Source organism: Sinocyclocheilus rhinocerous, unplaced genomic scaffold (assembly GCF_001515625.1).
Source record: "Sinocyclocheilus rhinocerous isolate Xijiao unplaced genomic scaffold, SAMN03320098_v1.1 scaffold1202, whole genome shotgun sequence".
Taxonomy (NCBI): domain Eukaryota; kingdom Metazoa; phylum Chordata; class Actinopteri; order Cypriniformes; family Cyprinidae; genus Sinocyclocheilus; species Sinocyclocheilus rhinocerous.
Genome location: NW_015657483.1, coordinates 23,920 through 39,262, shown reverse-complemented (window position 1 = coordinate 39,262; position 15,343 = coordinate 23,920). Strand labels below are relative to the sequence as shown.

Sequence of the window (15,343 nt, the reverse complement as noted above, 5' to 3'; positions counted from 1 at the left end):
AAATTTTTTTTTTTTTTTTTACCCAGTCATTTAAAAATAACACATTTTAGAGCTGTAAGAACAATACCGTGATACCGTGAAACCGTGATATTTTTGCTTAAGGTTATCATACCATCAAAATCTCATACCGGCCCATGCCTATTTTCAAGTAAACAATACAATAGTGACATCTTTTAAACAGGGCTTGGTCAAGCAGTGCAAGCTAGAACAAATGTCTTGACAAAGTTTTCTTTTCAATATATTTTTTATAAAATGCCATTTTAATGAATAACATTTATTAGTAATAATAAATCACATGAACAATAAATACTGTCCTTGACCATACAATCAGATTTTAGATCAAGTATTAGCCACTTTACAATTTTTTTTTTTTTTGCATGGCATTTTCAGAAATGGGACCATATCATAACAATGTCCTTGTCAAATATGAAAGTGAATAATACCTTTCAGTTGCTTAAAGGCACCAGGTACACGGGCTGAATTTTGACCTCTCACCTCCTGCTGTGTGATGTCCAGGATGCGCTCCAGCGTTAACTCCTCAAAGTACAGACGGTCACACTCATCAAAGTCCGTACTGACCATCTCCGGGTTATGGTTCACCAACACTGTCCGCTTGCCCATCTGTCTGAGGGCACGAATGCTTGACACGGCACACCAGTCAAACTCCACACTGCTGCCTGTGGGAAAGTAGAGAGAAACGCTGCCCTGACCCACTCTTGCACTAATTGCTCATTAAAACTAATGAAGATAATACATGAATTGGTTGGTGTGAAATGAAAATCAGAGGATGATTATGGTAAAAAAAAAAAAAAAAGATTTGAACTCACCAATGTGATACGGACCTCAACCCACAATCATGACACCATGATCCTTAAAATCCAAGTCATGCTCCTGTTGAGAAGGACAGAACAAATTGGGTTCATCCTCACACATCAGCCACAAGCGCCAATTTCCACAATGAATTTCAAAATTGTATTAACTTATTTATATCTTACTTATAGATTTCTTTTTTATTTTAGCTTGTTTTATTTTATTTTATTTTTATTTATGCCACAAGCTGCAAATTCCACAATTAAATTTTATTTTATCCCACTTCCTTTATTTTGTCCATTCCTTTTTTGAATTTAGGATTAAATAATTATTTTTTAAATTTTATTTTTCCCTTCTTAACTTATTTATTAAATCCACCTTATTATTTTCTGTATTGTGCGGTTAGGTACTCTAATGTATGTGATTTGGCAATATTGCAAATGTTAACAATCATGCTGATAAAGCTTCCCTTCAATTTTTCTTGTGTACTAAAATCGTCTAGAAAAATTGTGCTACTATGAAACGTCTAGACAGGGAACAATGAGAAAAAAAAGCCCAACACTTGGTTTACCTGACCATGGTAAGTGCAATACAAATAGCTGGTGGCTGCAGGGTATTCAGCAGCAAGTGTATCGATCTGAAAGTAAGCACAAAAACCATTTATCACAAAGTAAATGTCATAATAACCACTGTATCTCAATCATAAACAGATATTTCTGCCAATGGGTTCAAACCTGTTTGACCCAAGGTCTGATGTTCTGGTTGACCCTGAGTGTCCGAGCTTCTCCCTCTGAGATGTCCAGAGCCTGGCCAACCTGTCGGTCTGAGAAACCATCCATCTTGGCCTTCAGAAGTAGATCTCTCGGCACTGTGGCACTGAGGTTGGAAACCACATTAAGAAACTCATCAAGACACAAATGCGCTGACCCTAAAAGTTAGCAGAAATTTAACTATTTATTGTTGCTCTGTACTGCTTGGTTACATAGCGTTTTCGGAGCCGTTTTTAATTAATTATTTTTTTTTGTTACTTTTTTTGATAAATACATGCAAAATCATTAGAGGAAAAATGTTTTTAAGATAAATAGCAAACTGTGGACCTTTGATCATCAGAGAGTTCAAGCTTCAGTGCACATGGAAGGAAAGAAAATCTCAAAAAAGAAAAATCCTGGCTAAAGATGCTTAATACTTATTTTAAAATCAATACAACATTTGAACAAAGATCAAAGAGAAATGGAATCAAAACTTGTGGATTTTTCTTTTTTAATATTCATGTTTTATAAGTTCTACATGGACATAAAACAATTCAGGTGATTAAAACATCTGTTAAACTTTTTGATCTATATTAATGTAAAAAACAGTAGCTCTAAAAATTCTTTAATTATTATTTTTTTAAATGTATACAGCAAGCCTTCAGTATATGTACTGGTCCTGGTTTAAATCTGGCCCTTGTTTATTAAAGTAAAGAGCATTAAAACCAGTATGGGACAGCAGGAGTGTGAGACCGTAGTAGAGTGTCAGTCGCAATGGACAGAGACAACCAGTCCTCACTATCCCACGCACCAAATGTGAGACTTCATACTGTACTTAAATTTTTGCTCGAGCTCAGGTTATACTCTAGACGGGGGTTATATTTTTAAGCTATATTCTGAGCAAGCATATTTGAGGGCATTATCAGAATATGGCTTCAGTGAATCTGAGAAGCAGGCAAAGTGCTGGAAATTGGTTGCCAGGAACAACTAGTCAATTATACACTTCGGTGGTCATTATGCAAAAATATTTGACCGCAGACTATTGCAACTGACCAAACAGAATCAAGATCCTGTATAATAATGCATAATTAAGTTACACAACGATTTTGCATAAACAAAGCATATTTATAGAACCATTAAGTTATTTTGCATTGTAGCATTATTTTTATTACAGTTACAACTATTTTTCATCACAAATTACAATGTGTACAGACACTTTATTTATTTATTTATTTTGGAATAGTCATTTTTAATGTTTTTATAGTAATACAATGAATACTTGCCATACTGTATATAATAATAATAATAATAATAATATTTAATAAATTACAGTAATGAAAATTTATTTGTTATTAATTTATCTGTTATATAATTGTGATGCGATGTGACACAATAAAATAAAATAATTTTCAACAAGCAAAATATTCATTTATATCCACTGATTTTGGTGTGAAATGACCAGGACATGAACTTGGCAGGTAATATGATATTTACTCATGATATTCACCCAACTTTAATACATACAAGTTCTGTCTGACTATTACCAATAATATTGTTTTCAAAAAGAATACATTATAGAAAAAGTGGTAATTAACGTTTATTTGATCTTAGTTTGGAGGTCAAGTGGTCTGCAGTTTTGTCTGTTAATATCAGTTATGAGTGAGACTAACATCAAACTCCAGTACTACAAGCGAGACTAACCTTGAGAGTTATTGATGTGCCATGTCTTGATAGGATTTGCCCTATTATTCCTTAATAAATCTGCCAACATCAACGTGTTCATTTGGCACTCACATGACACATTTTTTGGATGAAAAGTAGGTTGTTTTCTCTTTAGGCAGACAGGTCATTTTAATTTTTAATGAATGCCCAGGAGATACGGAGGGGTCTTGTATCACCCTGAAGGAGTTTGTTTTGCAAAAATGGCTGGCTGACTGTACACTACCCTACTAATGCACAGCTAATGCACCAAGGCTGCATTTATTTGAACAAAAATATAGTAAAATAGTAATATTTTTAAATATCATTACAATTTAAATTAAGAGTTTTCTATTTCAATATATTTCAAAATGTAATTTATTCCTGAGATGCTGAATTTTAAACAGCCATTACTCAGTGTCACATGACATGACCCTTCAAAAACAATCATTCTAATGTCCTTATTTGGTGCTCAATAAACATTTATTTTTATTATCAATGTTGAAAACAGTTGGGGCGCCTAATATTTTTGTGAAAACTTTTTTTTTCAGGATTCTTCAATATAAAGTTCAAAAGAACAGCATTTATTTGACATAGAAATCTTTTGTAACATAAATATCTTTACAGCAATTTTGATCAATTTAATGCATCGCTGCTGAATAAAAGATAAAAGTTTTAATTTCTTCCAAAAAAAAAAAAGTCTTACTGACCCCATTCTTCTGAATGGTAGTGTATATACACTATCTAACCTGAACACAAAGGTTTAGGACGGATGTAAAAACTGCCGTCTCATTGATTCATAAATCATGAGCCTGAATTAAACATGGCTGTTACATTGATTTGAACACAATCAGAATCTATCATCTAGACTCTAATGCACTTCTCTTAATGCTCTGGGTCACATACCTGGGCGAGGGAGAAGATACGAGTACTTGAAGGCAGAGAGAGCTCTCATTGAAGGTCTCGCTGCTCTGCCCAGGCTCTTTTCAGAGGCAGACGTGGTACAAAGCTGTCCACTGAGGGGTGGCACATCCGCAAAGCCTTCTGGATGCTCTCCTCGAAGGTTCGGCCAACTGCCATGACCTGTGAGGGAATAAGAGGGAAAAAAATTAGAGGATGGAGACAGAAGTCTTTCTATTTCTGTAAATCAACAGCACTGAATTAACTGTGATACAGACTTAAATAGAATTGGCAATGAAGAATCAAAATCATAATTTGGCCCTGGATTAATTTTAAACTGTGTTACAGGACACAGCACTTAATAGCCTGTCTGCTTAATAGGAGGCATAACTTGCTCTGAATGAAATGATGTGCCTGGAGACTAACATCAAACTCCAGTACTACAAGCGAGACTAACCTTGAGTTATTGATGTGCCATGTCTTGATAGGATTTGCCCTATTATTCCTTAATAAATCTGCCAACATCAACGTGTTCATTTGGCACTCACATGACACATTTTTTGGATGAAAAGTAGGTTGTTTTCTCTTTAGGCAGACAGGTCATTTTAATTTTTAATGAATGCCCAGGAGATACGGAGGGGTCTTGTATCACCCTGAAGGAGTTTGTTTTGCAAAAATGGCTGGCTGACTGTACACTACCCTACTAATGCACAGCTAATGCACCAAGGCTGCATTTATTTGAACAAAAATATAGTAAAATAGTAATATTTTTAAATATCATTACAATTTAAATTAAGAGTTTTCTATTTCAATATATTTCAAAATGTAATTTATTCCTGAGATGCTGAATTTTAAACAGCCATTACTCAGTGTCACATGACATGACCCTTCAAAAACAATCATTCTAATGTCCTTATTTGGTGCTCAATAAACATTTATTTTTATTATCAATGTTGAAAACAGTTGGGGCGCCTAATATTTTTGTGAAAACTTTTTTTTTCAGGATTCTTCAATATAAAGTTCAAAAGAACAGCATTTATTTGACATAGAAATCTTTTGTAACATAAATATCTTTACAGCAATTTTGATCAATTTAATGCATCGCTGCTGAATAAAAGATAAAAGTTTTAATTTCTTCCAAAAAAAAAAAAGTCTTACTGACCCCATTCTTCTGAATGGTAGTGTATATACACTATCTAACCTGAACACAAAGGTTTAGGACGGATGTAAAAACTGCCGTCTCATTGATTCATAAATCATGAGCCTGAATTAAACATGGCTGTTACATTGATTTGAACACAATCAGAATCTATCATCTAGACTCTAATGCACTTCTCTTAATGCTCTGGGTCACATACCTGGGCGAGGGAGAAGATACGAGTACTTGAAGGCAGAGAGAGCTCTCATTGAAGGTCTCGCTGCTCTGCCCAGGCTCTTTTCAGAGGCAGACGTGGTACAAAGCTGTCCACTGAGGGGTGGCACATCCGCAAAGCCTTCTGGATGCTCTCCTCGAAGGTTCGGCCAACTGCCATGACCTGTGAGGGAATAAGAGGGAAAAAAATTAGAGGATGGAGACAGAAGTCTTTCTATTTCTGTAAATCAACAGCACTGAATTAACTGTGATACAGACTTAAATAGAATTGGCAATGAAGAATCAAAATCATAATTTGGCCCTGGATTAATTTTAAACTGTGTTAAGCACCAGTGTACAGTCGCCATGGCATCTCGCACCTCTCCAACGCTCTTCATGGCACTGCCGATCTCCCGAGACATCCCGTGAAAGCGGTCCAGATCCCAGCGAGGTATTTTGGTGACAATGTAATCCAAACTGGGCTCGAAACAGGCCATGGCCTGCTCCGACACTGCGTTTTTAATGTCTGGCAGTGGGATGCCCAGTGCTAGTTTAGCAGCAACAAATGCTAGCAGATACCTAATGAGAAAGAGTCAGAAAGTAGCCAGGTTATGATGAATAATGTTTTCAACAATAATAGAACAATAGTAACTGTAATTTATTATCATTAAAGGTAAACAATTAAATTTCAGGGAGAGCAAATTGTGACTTTTTGTGATTTCATTTCACATATGTCTCTCCTGGAGTTTCAGAAAAGATCTCAACAGTGACTCAACCATGCTCCAATTTGTCAAGATACCAAAAATGCCAAAGATCTCCAAGACCAAACTAAGTAATGATATTTATAACCTCTATTCTCATACTGTATGTCAACCATTATCTCATTTGTGACTATTTGTATTTCTCCAAAATAATTTAATAAACATTTGAGAAAGTTAAAAATTAATAAACTTAAAATTATTCATTTTAGATTATAATAATCTTAAATAAATAACGTAATTTTCCTCTTGCGATTTAGAAAAGACTACTAAACCTGCCCTTAGCACAGTTTAAAGAACTATGCTTTCCAAAAAAAAAAAACCTCCATAATGATTTTTAGTTATTTATTTATTATTTTATGTATTAAAACTTTTTTTTTTTACCTCTTCACACTGATCTTTTTATAAGACAACAATATATGTTCTATTTATTCCACACAATTTGTTTGTCTACTTACAGTACAAAGCGTGTGGCATCGATGCTTTCAAAGGATATGGATTCATTTCACACTGAACAGACAGAGTAGTGGGTGGGTGTTTTTTAGAGTCTGGCTCTCAACATTCACAGAACTTTGGCTGCAGTCAGTTCTCAACATTTTGGTAAAAAAAAAAAATTCCAAAACCAACGGCGGTGTGAAACTGACACCTTCAGCTGATCACAGAGAAAGTCTGTTTTGCAGGTAAAACTCTAACCAAGCCAAAAAATGTACACTCTTAAATCTGTACCATGCAGCATTAAATGAACTCAAATGCAATGCAGTGTGGTCCCTAAAGACATAAACAACTACCCATAATGCCTGCATACTTACAAAATACTGACATATTAAATAACACTGTGAGGTTGTGCAGATCTCATCCTGTGGCTTTGGATGCCAGTGCTGAGCTTCTGGAGAGACGGGCATTCACCTCAATGATACAGTACTCCAGAGAGGACGGATGCAGGGCATACTGGATGTTACACTCTCCCACAATGCCCAGATGACGCACTACTTTAATAGCGGTCTCTCTCAGCATGTGTACTCACTGGACAGAGTCTGGCTGGGTGCAACCACGATGGAGTCACCTTTGTGATGACCAGAAAGGGCTATTAACTGAAGCTCTTGAGGATTTACAATGCATGTCCTCATGTGATGTAACTGGTATTTAAATTCACATGGCTTTATGGTTATGAATATATGCATGCATGTATGAATGTATGTATGCAGGGATCAATGACAAATGACGTCAAAGACAATGAAAAGCAGAAGTCCTTTGAAAATCTAATTTAGCACACATATACCATATACATATACATATGTTTTGATTTAATGACTACATTAAAACAGGTCAATTAACGCAACCATTGAGGTAAAAAGTAATACAATGCTTTCCTTACACCCTGTATACATGCAAGTCTTGATCAATATTTTCTAAATGATTTAATTTTAATTTATTTTTATTTTTTTTCTGAATAGAAAATGAATTCCATTTGACAACCTAAACTTTATAATATGTTATATTGATATAAAAATATTTTATTAAAGAATTAAATGTAAATATATATTTCAAATATTATAATATATATTAAAAAATGTTTTTTTCAAAAAATTCTAATATATGTATGATATATGATATTAATTTTTTTTAATAATACAAAAATGTATTATCTAAACCTTAACCCTTTAGTTTCTGAATAATGTAACAAAATAATGAGCATAACAACACTAACCTGCAAGCAAGATTATATTCTACAAAGACAGTGGTACCTGTATGGATGCCCAGAGGGTCAAAGTTCTCCATATTGCAGACAGTGACACAGTTATCAGCAACATCTCTAACCACCTCATATTCCACTTCCTTCCAGCCCAGCAGGGACTTTTCCACCAGGATCTGGCTGATCATGGCCAGAGCCTGTAACAGAACAGAGCAAGAGTGAACGGACTTAACCCACTTTCATCATGCCAAATCATCTCAAAAGCAGCCATATCAAGAGGAATCAAATTGTCCTTGATCTTCTAGAGTTAAAAGACTGTGCTATGAACACATACCATAACTTTCTGAACACAACTTCATACCCAGTGAAAAAGAAGCATTTATTGAGACTCTAAGCTGCAAAAATTATGGCATCTTACATCAAACATTAAACGACCTTTAATAAAAATCTCTCTGTTCAGGAACATTCAGCGTTTTAAGCCCTATTCCTGATCATAAAGCAGATCGTTTTTAAATTCAGAGCGTCAGAAGAGGAATCAAATTGTCCTTGATCTTCTAGAGTTAAAAGACTGTGCTATGAACACATACCATAACTTTCTGAACACAACTTCATACCCAGTGAAAAAGAAGCATTTATTGAGACTCTAAGCTGCAAAAATTCGGGTATATATATATATATATATATATATATATATATATATAAAAATCTCTCTGTTCAGGAACATTCAGCGTTTTAAGCCCTATTCCTGATCATAAAGCAGATCGTTTTTAAATTCAGAGCGTCAGAATTAATGAGATGAATTAACATCATGTTATGTCATGTTTTACAGTGCTTACCTTGCGAGCAGTGTCCTCTAGCTTCTCTCTATTAGCACACAGGCCTGATCCAAGGCCACCCAGGGCATAAGCTGATCTCAACATGACAGGGTAGCCAATCTCATCTGCTGCCTTCCAGGCATCTGCCACCTTCCAGACAAAGATGATCATCAGTACATAATAACCAGCAAATATCTATCATATAGTGTCCAAACGTAGCATCTACATTGAAGTTTTTGGAATCCCAACTTTGAGCAGTGCCACATTTTGTAAATGTTCAACTCACCGTTTTAACAGCGATACTGGGAGCAATCTTTTCGTTGATCTCCATTAGTTTATCTGAAAAGAGTTGCCGGTCCTCAGTGGCCATAATGGACTCCACAGGTGTGCCCAAAATTTCTGGTCTGTGAGTGTAAATGCGTTCAGGGGGCGTGGCTTTGGACGGCGATTGCAGGAAGGGTGGGACGTTCGCTTTCAGTGCTATCAGGCTAAAGCTAGCATTTTCCAAGATCTCCTATTGTACCTTTAAGTTTGATGCTGAATGCTCACCGTAGTTGAGAGCCGTCTGTCCTCCCATGGAGAGCAGGATGGCATCGGGTCGCTCTACTTTGATCACCTCCGTCACAAACTCAGGAGTAATGGGCAGGAAGTACACAGAGTCTGCCTGCTTTGTGCCAAACTTGTTAGTTTGTACCGAGGCAATGTTGGCGTTAATCAGCACCACTTTTAGGTTTTCCTCCTGTAGACAGAAACAAGAAACACTGCTGTGAGCAAGAACCCCTGTACTGTTGCTTCAGTACAGGGACACGGACACAACATGACTGGAAGATGTACAACTATTTTCTGGAAAACTTGCAATAAAAAAAAAATAATAATAATAAACAATCATATATATATATATATATATATATATACACACACACACACACACACATCACATCAAATCACATACAATAATGTTGTTATTGTTACCTAAAACAAAAAATTATTAAAAATAATATTTGTAATGAAATAAAAACTGAAATAAAATTAAAATATTACATTAAAAAAAACTTTAAAACGTTTTTAAATTGATTTTAATCAAAATATGGCATTGTGTGCATGTTACTAACAGCCCTTAAGATCTCCCACTGTTGTATTTTGGATGCTTATATGCTAGTGTCCCAACTAGCTTAACCAGCAAGACTTCCATGGTTAACCAGCTTCACCACAAAATAATTTTTGCTGGTGAACAATGCATCTAAGGATAGTACATCAGCAACAAACTAGCATAAACTAGCTTACTATACACCATTGTGAATATGCTGGTCTAAATATGTTTCGTCAGCAAGAACGAGTTCAAAAAAAGTATATTTGCTGCTGATGGTAAAATAAATAAATAAATAAATAAGTCAGGACAAACATGTCTGCGGAAAGGTGGTACTTGGATGATCTGATTTGATCAGAGGTAGTACTTGGATGGGTCCAAAAAGGACTGAACTAGGTCATTGAAAAGAGGCACAACCAGCAGAGAGAAATTAACAAAACTTCTCACCTTCATAGCTTTAATAGCCTGGGATCCTGAGTAGTCAAACTCTCCCGCATGACCGATGGACAGCCCTCCAGATCCCAGCACCAGCACTTTGGACACCTGGGTAAAACAAAGACAACAGACAACAGTATCTATCTGTATCTGTACTCAACACAATGAGATGACTTCCAACGTATGTAGTTTGTCTCCCCCACCTGGATTCTCTGAGGAACAACAGGTTTCTTTGGCATCACAGATGCGATGCTCCCCTCCTTTCCCTTCCTTATCAGAGAGACGAAAGCATCAAACAGGAACTATAAAAGACAATTGAAGAAAGTGCTCAAGTACACTGGATGGTTTTTAATGAAATAATCAGCACCCTGCTGTGTAGGGCAACCATGTATGAATCCCTACAGAGGGTTCAACACAACATGATCAAGAGAGAACATTCAGCCATGAAAAATAAAAAGATCAGACTCTTCACGATCCTCTGACAGTGCTGCAGTACCTCTGTGTCTGTGGGTCCTCCCTTGGCCTCGGGGTGGAACTGTGCTGTGAACACTGGCTTGGTACTACGCATAATGCCCTGAAAGAGAAGAAGAGAAAACAGTGTTAGACTTTAACCCAGATTCCTCTAAAAACAAAACAAAGGTTTTAACAAATATAAATCTTTTCTAAACAGCCTAAGAGTTCATTAGCAATAACGACAAATGCCATCAAACCAATGTTGAGGTATGTTACTTTAACAGTGAAATGCATTATTAAAAAAGCTTCTAGGATCTTGATTAATTGGATTAATTTTTTCTCCAAGCAGTCACAGTTCAAGCAAAAGTTCACCCAACAATGAAGAACTTTTCATTACTTATGATGTTTTTTTTTGTTATGTCATTATATAGAAAAGCCAACCCCAAAATTAACATTTTCACTCATATTCCATGGAAGAGAGAAAGTCATACAGGTTTAGAATGACATAAGGGTGGTTAAATTATGAAAAATTAAATCCAGACCTCATTGGTTCCATCATTTGCACTGATGAAGCGAGGACTCCAGCCTGGAGGAAGGGATTCACTGTCTATGCCATACCCATGATTCTGAGCTGTGTGATGAAGGCTTGACCCGTCATCACGTTCACAACTGGCTGGTTTTGGCCCCTGTACAAAATGAGAACACATTTTTTAATTAGTCTAAGGACACAAATGACAAAAGTTAAGCTTTCTCTTCTTCTGCCAGAGTATTTTTGCATTGTATTTCATTCCCAGACCCACATTAAAACAAATTTGAAATATAATCAGTAAATTATGGTCAATATACCATAAAATATGTTGTATAATAATTATTTGTACCTGTTTCCCATTGGTAGTTTATAAGACTGTGCACCAGCTGCCAGAGCTGTGATTTAAATCCCCATAAAAATACCAAACACTGGCTGAGGACGGTCACTTTCCAGCACCTGACGGTCATAATGATGGCAGGATTAAAGATGAACATAGTGTGATGATTTATTGATTTTCAAATATCCATATTAGTTAGTGTGGCTGAATTTAATATTTTTTTCACTTGTTTTCCAATGTCAATAGTCAATGTCAACTGCTGTTCGCAACCCATTTTACTTTTCCAAGATTAAACACATAAAAAAATTGACTATTGGTTCCCAGTATGGCCTGATGTCAGCAGTAAATGTCATTTCAGATGAAAGATTTTTTTCTTTTTTTTTGGAATAACATGCACAGATGAATTGTTCATCATAAAGACAATGTTATCTTTCATTCTGTACCTTGCAGACATTTTGAATCAGGGTCTTCACCAGTGAAGGATCTCCTGGGCCGTTGGAGATGAAGAGACCGTCATACTCCAACCTCACCAGGTCTTGGTCCCATGGCACTAAATGCACCTCTGCTCCATGCTAGGATATAAAAATGAAAAGTCTTGAAATATGACAAGCTATATTACTTATTGTTTCCACATCTTTCTAGGAAAAGACCACAACCACAATTCCCTACCTTGACAAGTAGTCGTATAATATTGTGCTTGATTCCACAGTCAACAGCAACCACTTTGATAGGATTGCCTTTCCCAAACACTTGAATATCCTTAGAGCAGGAAAGGACATGGTGAACACTCAATGAAAATGCAATGCACAGCAAACTGACCAAGTATGCTGGTTACCTTGGTTGAGACCTCAGCTACGAGATTTCTCTGGTTTGGGTCTGTGATCTCCAGCGGCTGCCCATCAAATTCAATCTTCCCCAAAACGGTACCCTTATTAGATGAAAAATTATAGGAACCTTCAGATGCATTTAAAGCATAATTTTGGACAAAATGCATACTTCAAAGTAGTGTAAATGCTGACCTGGTCTCTAATGATCTTTTTCAGCATCCTGGTATCTATCCCAAAAAGAGCCGGCACCTGCAAGCACAGCAAAAAAAAAAAAAGATACGCTTTAAATACTTCCTGTAGAAGTGAGTAGAAGAAACCCACCTTCTCCTCTTAAAGCCACTGTGCCAATGATTTCACAGCGTTCCAGTGAGTGTACTCAGAACTGTAGTCCTGAACCAGTAGTCCTGACACCTTCCGAAAAAAAATATATGGAAACAAACCATCACTACAGCAGATAAAGGTTGAATGTACACTACTGGTCAAAATTTGGAATAATTACGATTTTTTTAATATTTAGTCTCTTAGTGAATAAAAAATACAGCAATATTGTTAAAAAGTATTACAATTTAAAATAACTGTTTTCTATTGGAATATTTGATTTTTGAAGTTATTTTATCTGACACTGAAGACTGGAGTAATGGCAGCTGAAAATTCTACTTTGCCATTACAGAAATAAATTACATTTTAAAATATATTAATATATAAAACTGTTATTTGAAATGTTACTATTACTGTTTTTACTGTATTTTTGATCTAATAAATGCAAGCCTTGGTGAGCATAAGACTTCTTTCAAAATCATTTTAATTATTCCAAACTTTTGACAAGTAATGTATATTTACATTTATGTATTTGGCAGATGATTTTATCTAAAAGTGACTTTTACTGCATTCAAGGTATATATTTTGTGCATTCCATAAGGAATCAAACCCATGATCTTGGAATTGCTAGTACCTGAATGCGATCGGACTCCACATTTTTCTTCAATCCCAGCTCATCCAGTTCCTGGGTATTGGGAACACCGTAGTTTCCCACAATGGGGTAGGTGAGGGTCAGGATCTGTCCTCTGTAACTGGGGTCTGTCAGAGCCTCAGGATAGCTGGAGATGATACACAGACTTTTAGAAAATACTAATTCTAAAATACTAAAAGCTAATATGATAACCTCAAAACTATAAAAGGAAACTGAGAATACTGACTTGACAAAAATATATATATATATTTTAGGTCTCATGTAGCTAAAACTTTTGAGAAGAGATTTCTCAAGACTGACTGATGCTAGGCTGAAGGACTTAAGTGCTTGAAAGATTCAAGAGGAGTTACAGCTGAAGTATTTGGACTCGGGTTAGAAAATGGTTTTACATTAATGTTGCCTGTCATTTGTCATTTGGGAAGTTGTTTCTTTTGCCAAAAAGTTGTAAAAAAGTTTGCGTAAAGTTGTAAATCAACACTGGAGCGCGAGAGATGCTCTCTCTCTCTCATCGCTTACTCAACGCTCTGTGCTCTGATTGGTCAGTTTGACTTCGAGGTCTGAAGACGATGCACACTCATTGTTGAACAGCTGCAAATAAATAACTGCAATCTAATTGATGCCACTGTACTAATCACCAGTGTTGTTATTGTTATCTAAAACTAAAATAATTAAAAATCGTTTTCGTTTACCTGAAATAAAATAAAATGTTAGATGAAAATCTCATAAATCTTATATTCTAAACTTATAAAACGAAAATAAGAAATGTTTCCTTACTGAAATAAGTTTAAGTTGTAATACTAAAATTTCCTAAACTAAATTTTAAATACAAATTAATCTAAATAGAAATAAAATAATAAAAATTACTAAATATATCATAAATTACTCAAATTAAAATTAACACTGAAATATATAAAACTAAAGCTAATTCAAAATATACATAAATACTGTAATTTTGGGGTGTATCACATGTCATACCGCATCACTTGAATCTTTAATTTATGCAATTTTAAGATAATCCATCAATACAATAGGTTGTATTTTTACACAGACTTCTGATCAAACTACAGTGCTCTCCAACCATGCATTCACATTTGCAACTCAGATTCACAGTTTGTTACAGTGAGGAAATCCCTGCGTATAGTGCACTCCATAATAAAATCAGCTGATCCTACTAACAGTTTGTTTTGTTACACTATATTTATATAATTTATGTACATTTTAAACTGTTCACTTACTCATGTCCAATTCAACTCTGAACTAAGGGAGTTATTGTAATATTTCTAGGTAAAAACTTTTGGCCCTGGCTTTATACCACGCCACCAGTTAACTGAACAATACCATTTCAGTCAGAAAAGAGGGACTCTCATTCACCTGTTTACATGTTTTTGCAATAATAATGTAATTTGTGTATTAGTTTAGTTCTGTTTAAGTTTGTATATTTGTGTAATTATTGTGGCCATTATTTAGAGGTATATATTTCATTATGGAATGCTGTTTCGAAATATGTTATTTGTCACCATAATGGTGTAGTTACGGCCTCCACCAGCTGGGCCTTACTGTAGAAAATAACCAGCCAAACCCTGATCCATTGTTTTATTCAGTCCACTGCACTCTAGTCGTCATCCTGTGAAAACTCATCTTCTCTTGAGACAAATCTGTAAAATAAATACCATGCGATGATTAAAGTAAAGTCAGTATTTTAGTTTTAACATTATTATAATGAGGAAAACACTCAAGATCAAGAATATGGTATCAACTGAGTTATTATAATGAAGATCTCTTAATTTACATACGTAAATATACGTTGTGTCATAATATAGCACAGTGCATTCATTCAGTATGGAGCCTGAATTACGGTGGACCAGTAGTGCACAACACAACGCAATTAAAAAAGCGAACATAAGCTCACAACACAACGACATTAAGCCACA

General features: G+C 35.4%; 1 pseudogene; it reads right to left on the bottom strand.

The window, feature by feature from the left end:
• The window catches only part of LOC107721017 (carbamoyl-phosphate synthase [ammonia], mitochondrial-like), a 54,179-nt pseudogene that overhangs the window by 33,870 nt on the left and 4,966 nt on the right, over positions 1-15,343 (bottom strand).